Source organism: Drosophila willistoni, unplaced genomic scaffold, assembly GCF_018902025.1.
Source record: "Drosophila willistoni isolate 14030-0811.24 unplaced genomic scaffold, UCI_dwil_1.1 Seg10.1, whole genome shotgun sequence".
In the NCBI taxonomy this organism is placed as follows: Eukaryota; Metazoa; Arthropoda; class Insecta; order Diptera; family Drosophilidae; genus Drosophila; species Drosophila willistoni.
This window is the reverse complement of record NW_025814060.1, coordinates 128,915-153,521: the sequence shown is the minus strand read 5'-3', so window position 1 is coordinate 153,521 and position 24,607 is coordinate 128,915. Positions and strand designations below refer to the sequence as shown.

The following is a 24,607-nucleotide window of genomic DNA, read 5'->3' as shown; positions in this document are numbered from 1 at the left end:
CTAGACAACAGCACTACCACCCGCCGCCTAAGAAGACTCCATCCATTGGACCTACCAGCCCGCGAGGAGTGATCAGCTCACTGGCTCTCACCACCAACGCCCTTCTTCCCCCCACCAACATAAGCCTAACCACCCTAAATACCCTAGCCTTAACGATGATTTTGCCTAAACATCATAATCTGTTATATTTGTTGTAAAATTCAATTCCCTAAGTCACTGTCACGCCCCATAATTTACTTATTGTCCACAAATCGGACAGATTGTAAATAGAATTTCCCCGTTAAAAAAAAAAAAGAAAAAAAAAAATATGTAATATTCGTAAAATTCTTAAATACATATGTCTTATGCATTTATAATCGGCAATGTCTATTTATTTATTTATTATAATGAAATTTGATGGTATTTATAAAAATACATATGAAAATTTATTGTTTTCAAACATAAATGGTCAATTTCGAAAGTATGTGGCACAAAACCTACTTAGGTGGTGTGATGTCGAGCATGGTCAGTCATATGTAATATCGGTACATTTCTTAAATACATATGTCTTATGCATTTATAATCGGCAATGTCTATTTATTTATTTATTATAATGAAATTTCATGGTATTTATAAATTTATACATATGTAAATTTATTGTTGAGTGGGACCTTGAAACATAAATGGTCGATTTCGAGAGTATGTGGCACAAAAACTACTCATGATGAACAGTGATTGTTCAGTCATGTTAAAGGTTGCTCTACTTCAATGTTAATATGTCAAATGCAAAAGATAATAAAAAAGCCTACCAAGGTATTCTAAGGTGTATGATGAAACGATCTTAGGATCGTTCTCTCTGCTGAAGTTTATTCACTGGTTATATTTGGATTTATCGTTAATACTTGAATAAAGATTATGGGCATTAAATTAGTTCTTAGTTTAATTGTTCATAATTTTTAACCTTTTATATATAAAGAGTAAATAAGTATGCATCATAAATCTTGTTATGTTTGCAACTTAAATGAGTGGTACACTTATATAGAGCAAAAATTTTTCCATTATTAAAATCAAATTATTATTATTGAATTAATTTCTTATAATTATAAAATACTCATCTCACTTAATGTGAATGATGGTTTTACTTTATATATATTTTCACGCATTAAATGTCAAATTCAAGTTAAATTTTAAATTTCATATCAAAATACAAATGTTTATTTTCTTTTGAAATGAGCAAAATAAAAGCAAATGTGATTATATATTTTGTAAGTGTAAAAATAAAGATATTTTTGAACAAATTTATTAAATATATTCAATTAATGAAAAACGAAAATGAACGGTATTAAATTATGGCAGTATTCGTAAAATGTTACCACAAATAATATATGTATTTTAATTTATTTTATTCAAAAATATATCATATTGTCAAGTATCTTTAAATATTTTAAAGTATGTGTTTGTTAAAAATCATAAAACTTATCGTTATTTAACAACACATTTGATAAATAACATTATTCTGGTTGGACCTACCAGTAGTTATATGCTTGTCTCAAAAATTAAGCCATGCATGTCTAAGTACACACGAATTAAAAGTGAAACCGCAAAAGGCTCATTATATCAGTTATGGTTCCTTAGATCGTTAACAGTTACTTGGATAACTGTGGTAATTCTAGAGCTAATACATGCAATTAAAACACGGACCTTCTGGGACGTGTGCTTTTATTAGACCAAAACCAAGCGATCAATTGATCGTTATATTGGTTGAACTCTAGATAACATGCAGATCGTATGGTCTTGTACCGACGACAGATCTTTCAAATGTCTGCCCTATCAACTTTTGATGGTAGTATCTAGGACTACCATGGTTGCAACATCTAAGGAAGGCAGCAGGCGCGTAAATTACCCACTCCCAGCTCGGAGAGGTAGTGACGAAAAATAACAATACAGGACTCATATCCGAGGCCCTGTAATTGGAATGAGTACACTTTAAATCCTTTAACAAGGACCAATTGGAGGGCAAGTCTGGTGCCAGCAGCCGCGGTAATTCCAGCTCCAATAGCGTATATTAAAGTTGTTGCGGTTAAAACGTTCGTAGTTGAACTTGTGCTTCATACGGGTAGTACAACATACATTTGTAGTTAGTACTATACCTTTATGTATGTAAGCGTATTATCGGTGGAGTTCTTATATGTAATTAAGTACTTGTACTTTTTTATATATTCCTCATATTTAAAAACCTACATAAGTGCTCTTAATCGAGTGTTTTTGTGGGCCGGTACAATTACTTTGAACAAATTAGAGTGCTTAAAGCAGGCTTTAAATGCCTGAATATTCTGTGCATGGGATAATGAAATAAGACCTCTGTTCTGCTTTCATTGGTTTTCAGATCAAGAGGTAATGATTAATAGAAGCAGTTTGGGGGCATTAGTATTACGACGCGAGAGGTGAAATTCTTGGACCGTCGTAAGACTAACTTAAGCGAAAGCATTTGCCAAAGATGTATTCATTAATCAAGAAGGAAAGTTAGAGGTTCGAAGGCGTTCAGATACCGCCCTAGTTCTAACCATAAACGATGCCAGCTAGCAATTGGGTGTCGCTACTTTTATGGCTCTCTCAGTCGCTTCCCGGGAAACCAAAGCTTTTGGGCTCCGGGGGAAGTATGTGTAATAGGTTCGATGTAGAATCCTTTGAGATGTAGTATTTTGGTTATAATAAAATAAGACACAGCAGGTCTTGTCGCTTTGAGTATGGTTTATTGAATAATTCTTAATTCTATTACAATTGTTCTCTATAGCTAAAACCGCGTAGCTGCGCTGCTGGCAATGCAGGCAGAGGAGCGGTATGCTTATGTATAAACATATTTATGTATAAATGTATGAATGTATGAATGTATGAATGTATAAATGTATAAATGTATAATGCTTACATAAGAGTATGTATGTGTATATGTCGCTACAGCGAGAGAGTGAGGATGTATCATATTGCATATTGGGCCAGAGTGGCCGCGCGTGTTATATTTGCCGACACAGCAATTTTCCAGCACCATACACTCATGGGTGGTTATGTTGCTTAAGAGGCAAATGTACTTGACTGTTGCGCACATAAATATTGTTACTAATTGATACAATATATTTGTATACATTGTAATGTTGTTATTCTAGAACATGCTACATATGGTTGCAAAGCTGAAACTTAAAGGAATTGACGGAAGGGCACTACCAGGAGTGGAGCCTGCGGCTTAATTTGACTCAACACGGGAAAACTTACCAGGTCCGAACATAAGTGTGTATGACAGAATGATAGCTCTTTTTCGAATCTATGGGTGGTGGTGCATGGCCGTTCTTAGTTCGTGGAGTGATTTGTCTGGTTAATTACGATAACGAACGAGACTCAAATATATTAAATATATATCTTCAGGATTATGGTGTTGAAGCTTATATTGCCTTCATTCATGGTAGCAGTAAAATGTTTATTGTGTTTGAATGTGTTTATATAAGTGGAGCCGTACCTGTTGGTTTGTCCCATTATAAGGACACTAGCTTTTTAAATGGACAAATTGCGTTTAGCAATAATGAGATTGAGCAATAACAAGTCTGTGATGCCCTTAAATGTCCTGGGCTGCACGCGCGCTACAATAAAAGTATTAACGTGTATTTCCTAGACCGAGAGGTCCGGGTAAACCGCTGAACCACTTTCATGCTTGGGATTGTGAACTGAAACTGCTCACATGAACTTGGAATTCCTAGTAAGTGTGAGTCATTAACTCGCATTGATTACGTCCCTGCCCTTTGTGCACACCGCCCGTCGCTACTACCGATTGAATTATTTAGTGAGGTCTCCGACCGTGATCACTGTGACGCCTTGCGTGTTACGGTTGTTTTGCAAAAGTTGACCGAACTTGATTATTTAGAGGAAGTAAAAGTCGTAACAAGGTTTCCGTAGGTGAACCTGCGGAAGGATCATTATTGTATTTTCCAACCGTTATTAAAATAAATAAATACCAAATTAATATAAAGATATATGAAATGACAATGAAATTGATTATTATTATTATTAAATCTGATCAGGGGAAGTCAATTTAATACAACATTTGATTTGAAAAATTAAATTAAATTAAATTAAATTAAATTTAAATAAAGTAAAATGAGTAAAAATATATAACAATTGACGGTAGAAAAAAATATATTAACTCTTCTTATACATAATTATGTATTCCGATCGTAGATTGAAAATGATTTTTGTATATCTTTATTTATCTGCGTGTATATGTACCATAATATACAGGCGTTGCGTAATGTATTGGTCATTGTTGGTTTGGGCATACATTGGTTAAAGCAACATCCCAAATGTACAATGTTGTACCTGCATTTAAGGTTAACGTTTTACATAAATTGATAGTTTACTTTAAATTTCAATTTTTTAAATTTTGTCAAGTCCAGTATTCAATCACTTATGTTAACTAAGACATTTCGCAGCATTCGTTTGGGTTAAGATTTTATTGAAGGAATTGATATATGCCAGTAAAATGGTGTATTTTTAATTTCTTTCAATAAAAATATTAATATTAATATTAAACAAACAATTTAATAATCACTCTAAGCGGTGGATCACTCTGCTCATGGGTCGATAAAGAACGCAGCAAACTGTGCGTCATCGTGTGAACTGCAGGACACATGAACATCGACATTTTGAACGCATATCGCAGTCCATGCTGTTATGGTACTTTAATTAATTTTAGAGTGCTGCTTGGACTACATATGGATGAGGGTTGTAAGACTATGCTAAATAAGTTGTTTTAATATTTTACGAAATATTAAAGCATATGGTATATTATTGGATATATATGTATATTCATAATATTAATAATAATTGAAACACATTGGCTCACATATGTATGAGAAAAACGAAGATGTATAATTTTCTTTTTCAAATCAAATGATACTGAGGAATGTCTAGCATAAAAAATATTAAATTTTAGTCTAGAATTGCCTCTTATTAATGCTATGAAATGAAAAATTAATTGTGTCAGAATATTATTCTTCACTTAAAGTAAAAATTAACAATGGTTTTAATATATTAAATAATATATTTGTGTGTATATACAACCTCAACTCATATGGGACTACCCCCTGAATTTAAGCATATTAATTAGGGGAGGAAAAGAAACTAACAAGGATTTTCTTAGTAGCGGCGAGCGAAAAGAAAATAGTTCAGTACTAACAATAAGTCACTTTGTCTTTATGGCAAATGTAAGATGCAGTGTATGGAGCATCAATATTCTAGTATGAGAAATTATCGATTTAAGTCCTTCTTAAATGAGGCCATTTACCCATAGAGGGTGCCAGGCCGTATAACGTTAATGATTACTAGATGGTGTTTCCAAAGAGTCGTGTTGCTTGATAGTGCAGCACTAAGTGGGTGGTAAACTCCATCTAAAACTAAATATAACCATGAGACCGATAGTAAACAAGTACCGTGAGGGAAAGTTAAAAAGAACTCTGAATAGAGATTTAAATAGTACGTGAAACTGCTTAGAGGTTAAGCCCGATGAACCTGAATATCCATAATGGAAAATTCATCATTAGAGCTTTAATATTTTAATAATATTATAATAATAGTGTGCATTTTTCCATATAAGGACATTGTAATCTATTAACATAAACTAAATTTATCATAAAATATGAGTTATAGTTTATTTAAATTATTTTGCTTGCATTTTAACATAGAATAAATGTCATTAATTTGATAAAGTGTTGATAGATTTATATGAATACAGTGAGTTAATTTTTTGGAATTATATAATAGCATGATTATCATTGATTTTTTGTGTTTATTATATGCACTTGTATATGCACTTGATTAACAAAGCGAAAGATTCAGGATACCTTCGGGACCCGTCTTGAAACGCGGACCAAGGAGTCTAACATATGTGCAAGTTATTGGGATATAAAACTAACAGCATAATTAACTTGACCAATAATGGGATTAGTTTTTTAACTTTTTATAGATAATTAACACAATCCCGGGGCGTTCTATATAGTTATGTATAATGATATTTATATTATTTATACCTCTAACTGGAACGTACCTTGAGCATATATGCTGTGACCCGAAAGATGGTGAACTATACTTGATCAGGTTGAAGTCAGGGGAAACCCTGATGGAAGACCGAAACAGTTCTGACGTGCAAATCGATTGTCAGAATTGAGTATAGGGGCGAAAGACCAATCGAACCATCTAGTAGCTGGTTCCTTCCGAAGTTTCCCTCAGGATAGCTGGTGCATTTAAATGTTATATAAAATAATCTTATCTGGTAAAGCGAATGATTAGAGGCCTTAGGGTCGAAACGATCTTAACCTATTCTCAAACTTTAAATGGGTAAGAACCTTAACTTTCTTGATATGAAGTTTAAGGTTATGATATATTGTGCCCAGTGGGCCACTTTTGGTAAGCAGAACTGGCGCTGTGGGAACCAAACGTAATGTTACGGTGCCCAAATTAACAACTCATACAGAAACCATGAAAGGCGTTGGTTCCTTAAAACAGCAGGACGGTGATCATGGAAGTCGAAATCCGCTAATGAGTGTGTAACAACTCACCTGCCGAAGCAACTAGCCCTTAAAATGGATGGCGCTTAAGTTGAATACTTATACATTACCGCTAAAGTAGATGATTTATATTATTTATAATATAAATTTTGAAACTTTAGTGAGTAGGAAGGTACAATGGTGTGCTTAGAAGTGTTTGGCGTAAGCCTGCATGGAGCCGCCATTGGTACAGATCTTGGTGGTAGTAGCAAATAATCGAATGAGACCTTGGAGGACTGAAGTGGAGAAGGGTTTCGTGTGAACAGTGGTTGATCACGAGTTAGTCGGTCCTAAGTTAAAGGCGAAAGCCGAAAATTTTCAAGTTTTAAAAATGTCAAATGAAATAATAAATAATAAAACACTTGAATAATTTTGAACGAAAGGGAATACGGTTCCAATTCCGTAACCTGTAACAGGAACGACCATAAAGAAGCCGTCGAGAGGTATCGGAAGGGTTTTCTTTTCTGTTTTATAGCCGTACTACCATGGAAGTCTTTCGCAGAGAGATATGGTAGATGGGCTAGAAGAGCATGACATATACTGTTGTGTCGATATTTTCTCCTCGGACCTTGAAAATTTATGGTGGGGATACGCAAACTTCTCAACAGGCCGTACCAATATCCGCAGCTGGTCTCCAAGCTGAAGAGTCTCTAGTCGATAGAATAATGTAGGTAAGGGAAGTCGGCAAATTAGATCCGTAACTTCGGGATAAGGATTGGCTCTGAAGATTGAGATAGTCGGGCTTGATTGGGAAACAATAACATGGTTTATGTGCTCGTTCTGGGTAAATAGAGTTTCTATCATTTATGATAGTTATTTGTTCCCCGGATAGTTAGTTACGTAGCCAATTGTGGAACTTTCTTGCTAAAATTTTTAAGAATACTAATTTTTAATTAGTTCTTTTAAATTATAACGATTATCAATTAACAATCAATTAAGAACTGGCACGGACTTGGGGAATCCGACTGTCTAATTAAAACAAAGCATTGTGATGGCCCTAGCGGGTGTTGACACAATGTGATTTCTGCCCAGTGCTCTGAATGTCAAAGTGAAGTAATTCAAGTATGCGTGGGTTAACGGCGGGAGGACATGGTCCTGGTGAACGCAGAAGGTCAACGCAGAAATGCTATACTTCGTAAGTCCGGATCAAGGTCAAGTCGACTCGAAACCTCCTCGTGGTGTCCTCTGGATGCTTACTAGGCCATTGTCTAGTTAGTAACAGATTCGAGCGGCGGTATTCTGAAGGTCTAATCCTGACGAATATTAGAAAACGTTGGAATATGGTCTAGGATTACGTCCGCCTACGACCCCAGCGAACCAATCAGAACTGAAAATTGGAGTACACTTCTAAGTTGGAGCAAAATCCAACATAAATGAAATATGATTTGCCACATTCTAAACTTGGGGTTATAAACAATTTAACCAAAGGCGCTTGCTGTCTCAGCATGACATCTAAAAGAAGGCACAAACATCGCACGGCTAAAAGAGGAGGTTTTAGTACTTAGGCGCTGTGGAACTTTATAGTTCTGATGATGTAGTGAATCGTGCATGCGGCACGATGCAATTCACCCGTAGTAAGGTGACCGTATCTTTCAAAGATTTCCTCCCTCGGCGAACAAAAAAAAAAAAAAAAAAATTAGTGACGCGCATGAATGGATTAACGAGATTCCTACTGTCCCTATCTACTATCTAGCGAAACCACAGCCAAGGGAACGGGCTTGGAATAATTAGCGGGGAAAGAAGACCCTTTTGAACTTGACTCTAATCTGGCAGTGTAAGGAGACATAAGAGGTTTAGAATAAGTGGGAGATATTATTCCTTGTATTTGATATCGCCAATGAAATACCACTCTCTTATTGTTTCCTTACTTACTTGATTAAATGGAACGTGTATCATTTCCTAGCCATTATACGGATATATTTATTATATCTTATGGTATTGGGTTTTGATGCAAGCTTCTTTATCAAAGTTTCACAGTTTGTTATATAATCGCAAAAAAATTCTTTAATGAGAGAGTGCATTTATGTATTTTTAATTTGAAATATTTGGTATAACTCCAATTACTCAGGTATGATCCAATTCAAGGACATTGCCAGGTAGGGAGTTTGACTGGGGCGGTACATCTCTCAAATAATAACGGAGGTGTCCCAAGGCCAGCTCAGTGCGGACAGAAACCACACATAGAGCAAAAGGGCAAATGCTGACTTGATCTCGGTGTTCAGTACACACAGGGACAGCAAAAGCTCGTCCTATCGATCCTTTTGGTTTAAAGAGTTTTTAACAAGAGGTATCACTGTGAAGCAAAATTCACCAAGCGTTGGATTGTTCACCCATGCAAGGGAACGTGAGCTGGGTTTAGACCGTCGTGAGACAGGTTAGTTTTACCCTACTAATGACAAAACGTTGTTGCGACAGCATTCCTGCGTAGTACGAGAGGAACCGCAGGTACGGACCAATGGCACAATACTTGTTCGAGCGAACAGTGGTATGACGCTACGTCCGTTGGATTATGCCTGAACGCAATTTGCATTGTATGGCTTCTAAACCATTAAAAGCTTATTTTATAAACGACAATAGATGTGATGTCAATGTTATTTGTAACATAGTAAATTGGGAGGATCCTCGATCACCTGATGCCGCGCTAGTTACTTATTAAAACATAATTTAACACAATGACAAAGCCTAGAATCAATTGTAAACGACTTTTGTAACAGGCAAGGTGTTCTAAGTGGTTGAGCAGCTGCCATACTGCGATCCAATGAAGCTTATCCTTTGCTTGATGATTCGATTTTTTTAAATTGATGATGTACTTTTATTATATGGGAGAGTATTTCATATAATAATGAGTTCATTTCTATCCTCTTTTTTTTAGGTAGCCAAATGAATCGTCATTTATTTAGTGACGCAATTTATATACTTAAAAAGTATCCTACTGTCCATATTGAAAGGTGGAAAAATAATGTTATATGTATATAACTTAAAGGAACGAAAACGGCGGTTCCAACTGTGATCGTCATAATGTAGCCAAATGAATCGTCATTTATTTAGTGACGCAATATATATATTTAAAGAGATTCCTACTGTACCTATTAAAAGGTCAAAAGAAAAAAAATGTTATATGTATATAGCTTTAATAAATGAATGTCTCAAGTACTATCGAATTTATATGCGTTAGGTATCTTTTATTCGTTTTTCCATTTTTGTTACCTGTTCTTACATTCCGCCCCAATCGGAATGGCCAACCTATTTACTACACTTAGATCCTATTAAATTTATACTTGAACTACTTTCCGACAGAGACTTATTAATTGTCCTTGGGGACTTTCACCTGCCCACTATGACTTGGTCAACAGTTAATGGTAGCAAAACGTTGCTGCCCTCTGGGATATATTCTCATGATTTTATTGATGGTCTGCTTGAGCTTTCGTTGGCCCAGCTGAATTCGATTTCTAATACGTCTGGCAGATTTCTGGATCTGATTTTTACTTCTGATCCTATGTTTTGTGAAGTATCTAGAACTAGTCCAATGGTGTTACCAGAGGATAGGTATCATCCAACTTTAGAGTTATCTATTGAGTATCCCAGACGCGAGCCCATCTCCGAGTGTGATCCTACGGTACGCACCCGATGTTTTCGGAAGACTGACTTTGTCGCACTAAACAATGCCTTTCTTAATACCGATTGGACTAATTTATACACTTGTACGGATATGAATTCCGCCATTTCTTTATTATATACCACTGTTGACTCGATCTTTAATGACTGTGTACCCCTAGTGTCTCCTGTGGTGACGCAAAATCACCATGGTTTACGCGGGGCTGTCAAAACTGAAGAATCTTAAGTCTAGGTATTACAAAAAATATAAAGTCACGGGTATCATCGGATCTGTCTCGTTACTTGGTTGCTAAATCGAATTTTATTGTTTCCAATTCTAAATGCTATAATAATTACTTACAACGTTGCAAGTTGCAGTTCTCCGAAAATCCTAAAGAGTTCTATAGTTTCGTTAACTCAAAGCGAAATTCTATCTCCCTTCCATCGTTTTTAATAATGATTAGGCCTCTTCTGATCAATCTATTTCTAATTTATTTGCTAACTTCTTCTCGACTACGTACATATCTACTAAGTACAACTCTAGTAAGATATATCCATATCCTATAACGAAATCCAACTGTATTGTTAATCCTATTATAACGCAAAGTTCGGTAGCTAAGGAACTAATGACGATTAAGCCGGTATACTCACCGGGCCCAGACGGAATTCCCGCTTGTGTCCTGAGGTTCTGTGCGGACTCATTGTGCTCGCCTTTACTTAAGCTTTTTGAATTATCTGTTACACTGTCCGAGTTTCCAACTATATGGAAGGATTCGTTTATTTTACCTCTTCACAAATGTGGCAATAAATCCGACGTCACTAATTACAGAGGAATTTCTAAATTGTCAGCGATACCTAAACTGTTTGAGAAAATTATGACGTCTCAAGTACAGCATTTATGTAAATCTATTTTTTCGCCATACCAGCATGGGTTTGTCAAGAATTGGTCTACCACAACTAACCTTTTACAGTTTACATCTTTTGTAATCCAAGGTTTTAAGAAACAAAAGCAAACTGATGTTATATATACGGATTTCAGTAAGGCTTTCGATTCGGTAAACCATGCTGTTACTATTACATAAACTGAATTTAGTTGGCTTTCCGGATGCTCTGCTTGCTTGGATTTCACAATATCTAAGCAATAGGAGGCAGTGGGTTCTTTTTAGGTCCTCTCTTTCTAAGATCATTTGTGTTGAATCGGGAGTCCCACTGGGCAGTGACCTTGGCCCATTATTTTTTATTAATGATCTCCCCACCGTTCTTTTAAATTCCAGAGTTCTTATGTATGCCGATGATGTAAAAATCGCTAATCGCTAGACTCTCTCTCATGTCATACCTTGCAAGCTGACCTGAATGCTTTTCAAGGGTGGTGTAGGACTAACTTGTTATCTCTAAACTGTTTTAAGTGCAAAGTTATGTCTTTTTATAGAGGTTCTCCCCAATTAACGAGATACTTTTTAAATAAGTTCCCGTTAGAATTAATAAATACTTAATTAATAATACTTCCTTGGTTGTAAAAGATTTGGGGCTCTTAATCGACCACAAACTTAGTTTTAATCAGCATATATCGACTACTGTCAGTAGGGCTAAGAGTGTTCTTGGCGTTATAAAGCGCTGGTCGAAGGAGTTCAAGGATCCATATACTACCAAAATACTTTTTACTTCTTTAGTCCGCCCCATATTAGAATATGGATCTTGTGTTTGGTCTCCTCAATATAAGTTTTATCAAAACAAATTAGAATATGTACAAAAACAGTTTTTACTCTTTGTCTTTCGTGATTTGCGCTGGGATCCAACTGTACAACTTCCATCTTATTCTAGTCCACTTCAGTTAATTAACCTTCCTTCTTTAACTAATCGTAGAACAATGCTTGGTGTAACTTTTCTTTACAAACTTTGAATGGTGAGATTGACTCTTCCGAGCTGTTGAGCCAAATTAACATTTCTGTTCTATCTAGAAGGACCCGCAAGTTCACACCGCTTATACTTCCCACTTGCACAACTAACTTTTCTCTGCATGAACCTTTTCGTATACTATGTAGTGACTACAACAGACTTTGGCACGTTATCGGTTCCGAAACATCGCTTCCGGGTATAAAAACTGCGATCTTGTCCTTCCTCGCTCGTAATTAGTTGTAATCATCTTTATTTTAACCTATCCTGTTTTCTTTTTATATGTAACCTATTATCTCATTACATTTAATATTTTCTATTTCTTTAGTTTAATTTATGTTTATATATGTAATACGCCTACGCCCTTAGGTCGGAGTGGGTAGAGGTTGTAACATTAACTTTACTTAGGGTCATTCGTAACAGGCCCGGGCCTGGTGTCATATGGGCCACTTGTTCGTACTCAGCGTTGTACAACTACGTCTATAAAAAAAAAAAAAAAAAAAATACGGCGGTGACAACTGTCATCTTCATAATTTATAAGAAGAAAAAAAAACATTTACTCAACATTTAAAATTTTTCATACCATTTGAAAATATATATCATAACGTATGGGATTTATTTAATATCGCCCATTTATATGAAAAAAAAAATTTACTCAACATTCATATTTATCATATCTCTACGGCTGGGCACACTAATAACGGCACCACAGGGTGGGCTAGTTTTTTTTGAGCTAGCGCGTCCCACTTAACGAAGAGAAGAAGATAGGGAGAAAGAGAAGCAGTGCTTGAAAGTTTCCGCTGCCGCCAAGACAAGAAAAATAAAGAGATTGAATAAACGAAAGAAACTATTTCTGTTTTCTTTGCGATTCTGCCGAATTATCTTAGGACTGACGATCGAACGCCCAACCGTAAATTAACCGCTCGGCCACGGGTGGCGTCAGGTGTAGGGTTATGTTCGGTTACAGCGAAGAACCTCACCACGTGTAAAATGCCTAAGAAATCGACGCAGGCTCGGAACAGCAGAATGGAAGAACAATCAGTGGAGGCGGTGAATAAAAAGATCGACCGAATGTGCGAAGCCTTAGAACGGTCCTTTATAAGCGCGAGTTACCTACCCAGTCACCACACCAACGAATTCACCTTCAACTACACAAACCATGGACAACACATCAAAAAGGGCAACAAATAACACATATGTACATATATACGTACATACATATTTACACACATACTTATATCCATATATAGACACTTACATATATACGTACATACATATTTACACACATACATATATCCATACATACATATATAGACACTTACATACATATATACATTCATACATATATACATAATTAACTGAAGGAGAGACCGGCATTGTCGCCGAATAAAAATGATAATCGTGTGTTGAACGTCAAACAAGACGGAGGTTTTAATTTTATAATAAAAAATACTAAAAAGTAAATAAACACAGTGAAAAGTTACTCTTTTTCCTCGAACACGTCTTGGCCAAGATGTTAACTGGCGCAGCTTAACGACTTCAGGGACGGGAAAAAGTGCCCCGAAGGAACCTACGTTCATGCATAAGTATCTAAGTATCAAAAAAAAAAAAAGGTTTTAAATAAAAAACAAAAAAAAAAACGAAAAGTATTTAAATAATGATTCACAAATATTGCATTGGTAATAATAAAAAAAAAAAAATTTTATAATAATGCATAAATTGTTGCCTAATCGTGCTAGAGATTGTTAAGTGTGCTAAACCAGTGCATTTTGCGATTGAACCAACTGTATCGGACAGAGCGATAAAGACAACAAAACATGTACATATGTACATACATATACATACATACATATGTATGTATAAATCGTCAATGTGTACTCCATGATATTGATGTTGGTGTTGCATTTCAGTTTCACTCGAATTTAAAATATTTAATCGGGTGTATTCGTTCCCCCGAATTCAGCAATTCCCGTTAAGCACATACACACATGTATATGGGTACAAGCTGCGTAACAGGCGACATTGTCGTTTGCTACATTTTGCAGACTTGCGTGTCTCGTCAGAGTGACGGAGATGCCGCAACGGTACAAAGTTGCTTCGCGACAAGCGTCTCTACTTCATCATCTTTTTGGTCTGACCGCGTCGCGGTACAAGCTGCGTAACAGGCGACATTGTCGTTTGCTACATTTTGCAGCCTTGCATGTCTCGTCAGAGTGACGGACATGCCGCAACGGTACAAAGTTGCTTCGCGACAAGCGTCTCTATTTTATCATCTTTTTCGTCTGACCGCGTCGCGAGTCGCACATTTTGGTGGCTTTACGTGTTCCGTTAGAACAGAACGACAGCGATGTCGCGACAGTCAGAATTGTTTGACGAGTGGCGTCGCAAATTTTGGAGTGCGTTTTGTAGTTTCCTAACCTTTGGGCAGCGAGTCATTTAATTTTCAACCGCCTTGGAAGCAACATCGATCTTCAAAAAAAAAAAAAAAATAATAATAATAATATATATGTATAAAAGAAAAGTAGACAGAAGTCAAAGTGTGTGCAAATTAAACAATTAAACAATTAAATTCGAATGCTTTAAGTTTGAGCGAGCAAAGGCCCAACAATATTAGCTGAAAGTGAAAGGGGTAAGGTACATATATATATATATATATAGATAAAAAAAAAAAAAAAAGAAACCAACAACAAAATTAATTCAAATAAAATATTTAAAACTATAAACAAAAAACACTACTATAAAATAGTATAACTTTCCCCAACTTTGTGATTCCCAAGGGACCCTCCAAAGTAAAAGGGGGCAAACCAGCCTCTGGTTTTCATACTCAAAAAAAAAAAAAAAAAAAAAAAAAGAAACCAACAACAAAATTGATTCAAATAAAATATTTAAAACTATAAACAAAAAACACTACTATAAAAATAGTATAACTTTCCCCAACTTTGTGATTCCCAAGGGACCCTCCAAAGTAAAAGGGGGCAAACCAACCTCTGGTTTTCATACTCAAAAAAAAAAAAAAAAAAAAAAAAAGAAAATAAAATATTTAAAACTATAAACATAAAACACTACTATAAAAATAGTATAACCTTCCCCAACTTTGTGATTCCCAAGGGACCCTCCAAAGTAAAAGGGGGCAAACCAGCCACTGGTTTTCATACTCAAAAAAAAAAAAAAAAAGGAGGAGAACAAATAGCTAAACGATACATAAGCTGTTTAAACCAACACATAAGTTGTTGTACAAATTTTTTTTTTTTTTTTCGTGTTCTTATTGCGCTAGACGGTTATATGTGCCCACAAGTTTGTGTGTATGTGTAACCGGAACCTGCTGTATTGGACAGAGCTAATAAAAAAAAAAAAAAAAAAAAAACCCACAAAACACAAAAAAATTAAAAAAAAAAAAAAAAATAAAAAAAAAAAAAAAAAAAAAAAAAAAAATAAAAAAAATAAAAAAAAAAAAACAAAAAAATATACATATATATCAATTTTAAAACAACAATAAAGATGTTGAATACACATAAAAGCTTGTCTATTCAAAAATAATAATAATTTTTTTTTATTAACAAGGCTTAATCTGGTGAAATTCACGGCTGACGACTGTCCGCCCTTAGTTGGGACTACTGCATCGAGCAACAATCTCAGCTAGCTTCAGCACAACCGCGAAATAAAACTACAAATATTTAAACCCATCATTTCATCGCTTGCCACACGGAGGGAAAACAATTCTTAGCTTCAGCACAACCGCAAAATAAAACAACAACTATTTAAAACCATCATTTCATCGCTTGCCACACGGAGGGACAACAATTCGTGAGTCAACAGATTCAAAAAAAAAAAAAGAAGTTGGGACTACTGCAACGAGCAACAATCTCAGTTAGCTTCAGCACAACCGCAAAATAAAACAACAACTATTTAAAACCATCATTTCATCGCTTGCCACACGGAGGGACAACAATTCGTGAGTCAACAGATTAAAAACAAAAAAAAAAAAAAAAAAGAAGGAAAGACACCTTGCTTACACATAACACTAATTACAATAAAACATAAGTAAGAAAGATATATTAAGCTACGATTAAGTTAAAAAGTAAGAAACACGATCTAAGAGACTAGATACTAACAAAACAAATTCAAAAAAAAAATAATTTTTCGGATTACCAATGAGTTTCGAATTATCAATGCCTTTAGATCAGGAGATTCCTCCAGCCCAACCCACTGGCCCACAAACACAGGAGCCATTAGGTGGGTTTAAGATATCCGATTTATTACAATTGATTCAGTCTATGCCTGTATATGAGGGAAATAAAGAGGGACTAAAAGAATTCATTACCAATGTTGAGGAGTTTTTAATGCTTATTAAAGGAGCAGATCAGACACCTGCAGGGGTCATGATTTTGAGAGCAATCAGGAACAAAATTCAGGGTAAAGCTCATGAAGTCTTGTATCAATCAAATGTGCGACTTAATTGGAATGAAATTAAAGATACCTTAATTAAACACTTTGTCGATAAAAGAACCGAGTATAATCTAATAGCAGAACTTGGAATATTAACACTGCAAAGCCATCCGGTAGAGATATTATACGAAAAAATCACAAATATTCAAAGAGCTCTACTAAACATCATTGACCAAAAGGATACCAATCCAACTATCATACAAACAAAGAAAGAATTGTTTCTTAACCAATGTCTAACCACTTTTCTGAAGGGACTTCGTGGACCTTTAGGTTCAATAGTTCGAGGCAGAAACCCCACGGATATCGTTACAGCATATGAAATAGCAATTGCGGAAAAGGAAGTTTATACTAGTCAAAGAGAAGCTAGGCGAATAAATCAGAGCTTTGAAAGAACAACGTATAATGGTCGAAATTCGGAATCGTTTGGGCCCCGAAACCAACAAAAAAGGGAGAGAAATTGGTCTCAAGAGGGAAAAACAAATAATTACAGTAACAACAATCAAAGACCATTTAAACAAAAAAAGTACGACAATGAGCAACAAAGTGACCGACAGAGACAGAAAAATTGGGGAAACTATAGTACCCAAACTAGAAATTCCAACTTCTCTAACCAGTCTGCAAAATCCAACACAAACAACAGTAATCAAATAAAAAAAAGAGATGAGTTGCACAACATTAATGATGACCAAAATTTTCAGTATGTAGCCTCAACATCCAAGCAGGCTACATAACCAAGCACACACATGGCTCGATTTTACCATATGTTCAAATTCAATTCCCATTTGGTAAAAAATTAAACCTTTTGATCGACACAGGGTCTACTACTTCTTTTCTTGACCCTCAATTTGTTCCAAGTGAACAACATATTAAACTAACCGAGCCAAGAATTATAAAAACAATTATAAATACACATGCACTATATTCAGCATGTTTACTAGACATGTTTAATGAATTTAACCAAAATGGTACACTAAAATTTTTATTATTTAAATTCCATTCATTTTTCGATGGCCTTATAGGAGTCGATTTACTAAAAACATTGAAAGCAAAAGTAGACTTAGAAAATTTCGTGTTGATCACACAAAATGCTAAACTCCCAATACTCACAAAAGAAAATTTAGCAGGAGAAAAGCTAGAGATTGAGCATTCAACCAGAAAACTAATCAAGATCCCTGTTAACCTTAAAGAAGGCACTTTTCTTTGTCAAGAAATACAACTAGATAATGACCTTTTTATTTCAAACGGATTATATTCAGCAGAAAATAACTTCAGTTGGGTCGAAATAACAAATTACTCCGATTCACATAAAAGTATATGTTTTGACCAACCCCTTCAACTAAATTCATATTCCAAAGGTCAGCATATAGAAGTAAACATCGCTTTCCAAAATGATAATGAAACAGATTTAAGCTCATTTGATTTTAACAAAGTGATTAGAACTGCCCATATCAACTCAGAAGAAATCCAATTATTAAAAGACATTTGTGTTGAATTTTCTGACATCTTTTATGACGACAGTAAGCAACTATCATTTACAAACGAAGTCAAACATAAGATTTTGACTAAAGATGATATCCCGATTTATACAAGACCCTATAGGTATGGGTTCCATGAAAGAATTGAGGTAAAGGAACAATTAAAAAAATTACTCGATAATAAAATAATAAGACATAGTCACTCTCCTTGGAGTGCACCGGTTTGGCTTGTGCCAAAAAAGCCGATGCCTCAGGAAAAAGAAAGTGGCGTCTAGTTGTAGATTTTAGAAAGCTAAATGAGAAAACCATAAAAGACAAGTACCCTATGCCAATAATAAACGATGTCTTGGATAGAATTGGGAAATCGAAATATTTTTCAATACTGGATTTAGCCAGTGGTTACCACCAGATAGAGATGCACAAGGACGACATCCAGAAAACAGCATTTTCGGCGGAGGGAGGACATTACGAGTTTATCAGAATGCCCTTTGGCCTGACTAATGCACCTGCAACTTTTCAAAGGGTAATAGATTCCTTATTTGGTGACTTATTTGGAACCTGTTGCCTTGCATATATGGATGACATCATTGTTTTCTCGCCATCCTTACAGGAACATATCCAACATTTAAAAAAAGTCTTCAAGAAAATTAGAAATGCAAATTTAAAATTACAACCGGATAAGTCTGAATTCCTGAAAAAGGAAATCGAATATCTGGGTCACATTGTTACCCCCGAAGGGGTAAAGCCAAACCCGACAAAGATTGAGACAATAAAGAAATTCCCTTTGCCTACTACACAGAAACAAATTAAATCATTCTTAGGTGTCATGGGTTATTATAGAAAGTTTATTAAAGATTTTGCTAAAATAACAAAACCACTAACTAAACAACTGAAGGGAAAATCAAAGGTTACTGTTGACGAGGACTTTATCAAAACTTTCGAATATTGTAAAACCTTGTTATGTAATGACCCGATCCTAATATACCCTGATTTCGATAAACCGTTTATACTTACTACAGATGCAAGTAATGTCGCTTTAGGGGCTGTTTTATCTCAAGGAAACTTGGGATCGGACAAGCCAGTTTCATTCGCTAGCAGAACACTATCGGACACCGAGGCGAACTACTCTACCGTCGAAAAAGAGATGCTTGCCATAATTTGGGCAATTAAGTATTTTAGACCGTATCTTTTTGGTCAAAAATTTAAAATTGTCACTGACCATAAGCCCCTGACATGGCTTATGAGTTTCAAGGAACCAAATTCCAAATTGGTGAGATGGAAGCTCAGACTGTTAGAGTACGATTACGAAGTTATATACAAAAAGGGGTCTCAAAACGTGATTGCTGACGCCTTGAGCAGAACAACACTTGATATCAACTTAAATGACCAAGAATCAGTCGAGGCGACATGTGAGGAAACCGTACATTCAGGCCTGGAGAACATTTCACAACTTATAGCAATTTCGGAAAAATGTTTAAACGATTTTAATATCCAAATTATCCTTAACAAAGATCCAGTTTCTAACATCAAAATCGAAAGCCCGTTTAAAAACAAACTTCGCCGCATTATATCAGAACCCATTTTTAATAAAAAAGTCGTGATTAGAATTTTGAGAACTATTTTAAAACCAAATAAAACTTGTGCAATTTTTACCACTGACACAATATTCAAAATAGTACAAGAGGTTTTTTCACAGTTTTTTTCAAACAGTACACTCTATAAACTTGTTAGATGCACAGAGTTTTTGGAAGAACGTACCACACAGGATGAACAAGAAAAAGAAATTAGAGACTATCACTATTATAATAATCACAGGGGAATTGATGAAACTCTAGCCCATTTAAAAAGAACAATATATTTTCCACATATGAAGCAAAAAATTACAAAAACAATAAACAATTGTGACTTATGCCAAACCCTGAAATACGATAGACATCCGCAAAAAGTTCCCTATCAGGAAACAGAGGTTCCAAAACTCCCATTAGACATAATTCATATCGATTTGTACACCATTAACCATCAAAATGTTTTAACAATAATAGACAAGTTTTCAAAATTTGCTGCTGGGTACACTATACCAGCAAGAGATAGCCTAAATATAGTAAAATCAATCAGACATTTTATGTGCACTCATGGCATACCTAAAAAGATTGTTTGTGACCAGGGTGCAGAGTTCGCAGGAAATCTTTTCATTGATTTTTGCACTCAATACAATATCACCAGACATGTCACATCTTTTCAACAGTCTTCAAGTAACGCCCCTGTTGAACGATTTCATTCGTCTTTAACAGAAATTTACAGACTAATAATGGAAAAGAGGAAAACTGAAAAAACTCCCACAATACATGACGATATCCTCGCTGAAGCATTGATCACTTACAACAATGCTATACACTCTGCAACTAATTTCACACCCTTTGAATTATTCTCGGGTCGAACCCACCTGTTTCAAAAAGCATTAAAATTTACTAACGAACACGATTATTTACAAGACTTAGACCTTTATCAAAAAAAAATATACCCCAAGATTGCTCAACAAATATCTGATCAAAATAAAAAACGAACTTTAAAACTAAACGAAGAAAGGAAGGATCCACCAGAAGTGGAAACTGACGAGACAGTATTCAGAAAAGAAATAGAAGAAATAAGTTGACTCCTCGCTTTTCAAAACATATTGTCACTAAAGATAAGGGGGTCACATTTATTACAAAGAAAAAGCAAAAAATTCACAAGTCAAAAATAAAACGATTGACAAGAAAGCCTTAGCAAAAAACCAGGTATACATATATATAATATAAAATACAAAAACACAAGCAAACAAAAATTATTAAATACGATTTTTCATATATACCTAATTATTGTAAACAACAACATACTTATTACACAAAAAAAAAAAAAAAAAAAAAAAAAAGAAAGGAATTTAGGGAAATTAAAGGGAGCATGAACAAATGAATAAACAATGTCAATCATCAATGAAACGTTAATAATAAAATAATTATAAAATTTTCAAACATTACCGATCAACCGATAATAACAAACAGAATATTATAAGTAATTAAAAAAAAAAAAAAAAAAAAAAAAAAAAAAAAAAACTATAAAAATAAGATCTATAAGGAATTAAGCACTGAACACAACGAAATCCATGTTCGTCAATATTTAAATAGAATTGGCCTTAGCATTGATGTTATGTATAACCATTTAAATAATACTTTATTTTTTTTTTTTTTTTTCAACTAAAGAAGACAAGATCACAGAAATTTTAGAAAAACGAAATGTCACAATTTCATCGCAAGAACATTTATATAGATTACTTGAAATAGATACATTTGTAAACAAAACTAATGTAATATTTTACATAAAAATTCCAATGTTCAGAATTAAAGATTATAAATTCATTCATTATACCATTGCCAATGACAAGACTAAATATCTAAAAATGCTTAAACATGTTATTTATAATAGATATAGTATTAAGCCTCTTAAAGATAAAATTATTATTTTTTTTTTTTTTTTGCCCCAACGTGGGATACAAATTATCTACAAGAAATCATCAATGGACAGAACAACCGGAAATTCTGGAACCAGAAAGGGAGTTTGTTTTGTTGGTGTTAAACAGACTTAAAACCTAGCATAGACAACCTCACCTGGAAGCAATCAAAGCGCAACTATATTTTAATCCTTTGAAGAGGATCAATTGTTCTCAAACCACCACCAGTCGCTACTAATTTCGTTTAGACCACCGCTATGGCCCTCACTTCAATCCAGTGGGGGAGGAGTTACCTACCCAGTCACCACACCAACGAATTCACCTTCAACTACACAAACCATGGACAACACATCAAAAAGGGCAACAAATAACACATATGTACATATATACGTACATACATATTTACACACATACTTATATCCATATATAGACACTTACATATATACGTACATACATATTTACACACATACATATATCCATACATACATATATAGACACTTACATACATATATACATTCATACATATATACATAATTAACTGAAGGAGAGACCGGCATTGTCGCCGAATAAAAATGATAATCGTGTGTTGAACGTCAAACAAGACGGAGGTTTTAATTTTATAATAAAAAAATACTAAAAAGTAAATAAACACAGTGAAAAGTTACTCTTTTTCCTCGAACACGTCTTGGCCAAGATGTTAACTCGCGCAGCCCACAGCGGTGCCAGGGCCCGTTTCGCCGCCGGAACACACCACGTGGGGTGGGTTACCCCAACCAAGGCAGGACGCGCTGCCACGGGCCGCTTCCACCACCTACGGATCGGCGTGGGCGCGATCACCCCCCCGTCCCGCAATTTAATCCTGGTTTGTTGCCGTTGTTCGATGGAACTGGATCTTGGGGCGAATTTGAGCGACTGGTAGACAAGGTGGCGAATTACTATCAGTGGGCAGAGGATGAGAAATGTTTGGCAGTGGTGTTGAATCTGCGCGATCGCGCCTCAACATTTTATGGCACCTTGCCTACACAACCTACACTTACCTACTCAGTACTGTGTGCCGCCATGCGTCAACGATTCATGCTAGATTGCCGGTCGAGCTATCAACTGTTGCGTCATCGGATACAAGGACCCAGGAATCATTGCCCGATTTCGCATTGGAATTGGAACGCTTGGCCCAATGCGACAATTTATTGACGGTATGCGCGAAACTCCGCTACAGGGATTAGTAATTTCTAGTCGACCGATTCAGCTACAAGAGGCATCGGACGTAGCGATGCGAGTGCAAGCCCAGTTTGGACGCACACACGGTAAGCCGGTTCTGCACAGTCCGGTGGTCGATAGTGGAGACATCCATACACCAAAACGTCGCCGACGAAGACGAGGTCGCAGCCAGCTCACGAAAGAGCACCGCTAACAACAAGTCACCCTTCGGAAAACAGCAGCATGCCAATGTTTCGGGGCGAACATTGGCAATAGTAGACAACGCCCCCACCCAACGATACAGCTATTCTATCTCCAACACCAGTAAATGTACCGGCGACCCTCAGGCCCAATTCAGCGAAGAATGCATCAGTTGCCCACTAATGCCGAGCCCCCAGGCATTAAGAACGGAGAGGCTAGATGAGGGTGAAAGCGCGGAACCGGCAGTGGAAAATATTCTGGCCCCTATCGACCGTCCAGATACCCGAAATTCAGCCACCAGAACAAGGAACGTTCGCCATTCTAACGTTTCCACCGTTAATGGAGTTGAGCGGTCTGCCATATTTGAGCATTCCGTTACCACATTGGAGCCATCCACGGACCAGAGCAGCAGGCATCAAACCACGCCGTTGCACGAGTCACTATGGACAGAGCCCGCGGTTGGAAGCGAGAACACTGGCTTGAACGAAGAAACCGTAGTGGCGCGATTGTTTCGTGAACTCTTGGCCGCCGTCCCAACAAATATATGCGCTAAATGCCCCCCTGAAATAAACAGGAAAGAAGCTGCTATCTTAAATGGCCGACGTGGGACGGGGAATCCTATCCAAGCTACGTATTCACCTGTACCAAATGCTAAGGACAGCTTACATTGTATTGTTTTCTTTCAGCAGAGGCCATTGCCAATAGTGGTGGGTACCGCCGCGGCAGTCTCGGTGTTGAATTGGCGAGATGTGAGGCAGCCAATACGAACCTCACCATCCCAGGTAACCATGTATGGTAGAGTTGCAAGTGCTGCGCAAGCCCCTGATTCATCGATTTGTCCTGGTGAAGGATTCTACGCCTACACTGCTGGGTACTGATTTTTGGCTAGAACACAAGGTCGTGATCGACTTCGATAAGATGCACCTAAGGTTCCACTGGGGTACCATGCCCTTGCTCCGCGCCTCCGAAGCGCCACGAAATCCGATATACTTGATGACTCCCGTCTGTTTGGCGCCACGCTTCGACACGCATGTCAGAGTGCAATGTGCGACGACTAAGCCGGCGTTACCGAGCTTACTGAAGGAAGACTGTTACACAGAGCTGCCGGACGATATCGTCCTGAGCACCGGCGTCGTCTAACCAGTGGCACACGAGAGAACGCTGCCACCCACACTAGTTTTGGGCGACTTAGAAACCGTAGAAGTGGTATTACCAGACAGATGTGAAGATGCGAGCTCAGATTCTGTCGATTGGGACCGATTCGGGGAAGTGGACCTGCCGCCTACAAAACAACTAATGCTAAAGGAACTTTTGGATCGCTATCGGCTTATTTTTGCCCGAAACGATGACGAGACTGGTCAAACCAACTTAGCTTCTCACCACATCGATACCGGGCCCTCACGCCCTATTAAACAGATGGCCCGAAGAATACCTCTTGCGCGCAAAGCTGAGGTGCAGCAACTGGTTGCTGACATGGAGAACAGAGGCATAATTCGCCCGTGCGTCGTCGCTGGTGGTGTTAGTCAAGAAGAAAGATGGAGCGACACGATTTTGCGTGGACCATAGGCGCCTGAATGAGATAACAGTCAAGGACTCATACCCGCTGCCCAAAATGGACGACATCCTATCAACGTTGTACGGCTCCCAGTGGTTTTCGACGATGGACTTACAAAGCGGATACTGGCAGGTGCGGATCGCTATCGCTACTATCGCTCGACCGCTCCACCAGTTGACTGAGAAACTTTGAC

General features: G+C 36.6%; 2 pseudogenes; both read left to right on the top strand.

The window, feature by feature from the left end:
* Positions 1–4,570: 4,570 nt before the first annotated feature.
* Positions 4,571–4,750, top strand: LOC6644974 (annotated as a pseudogene).
* Positions 4,751–5,081: 331 nt separating this feature from the next.
* Positions 5,082–9,354, top strand: LOC124460776 (annotated as a pseudogene).
* Positions 9,355–24,607: the final 15,253 nt, after the last annotated feature.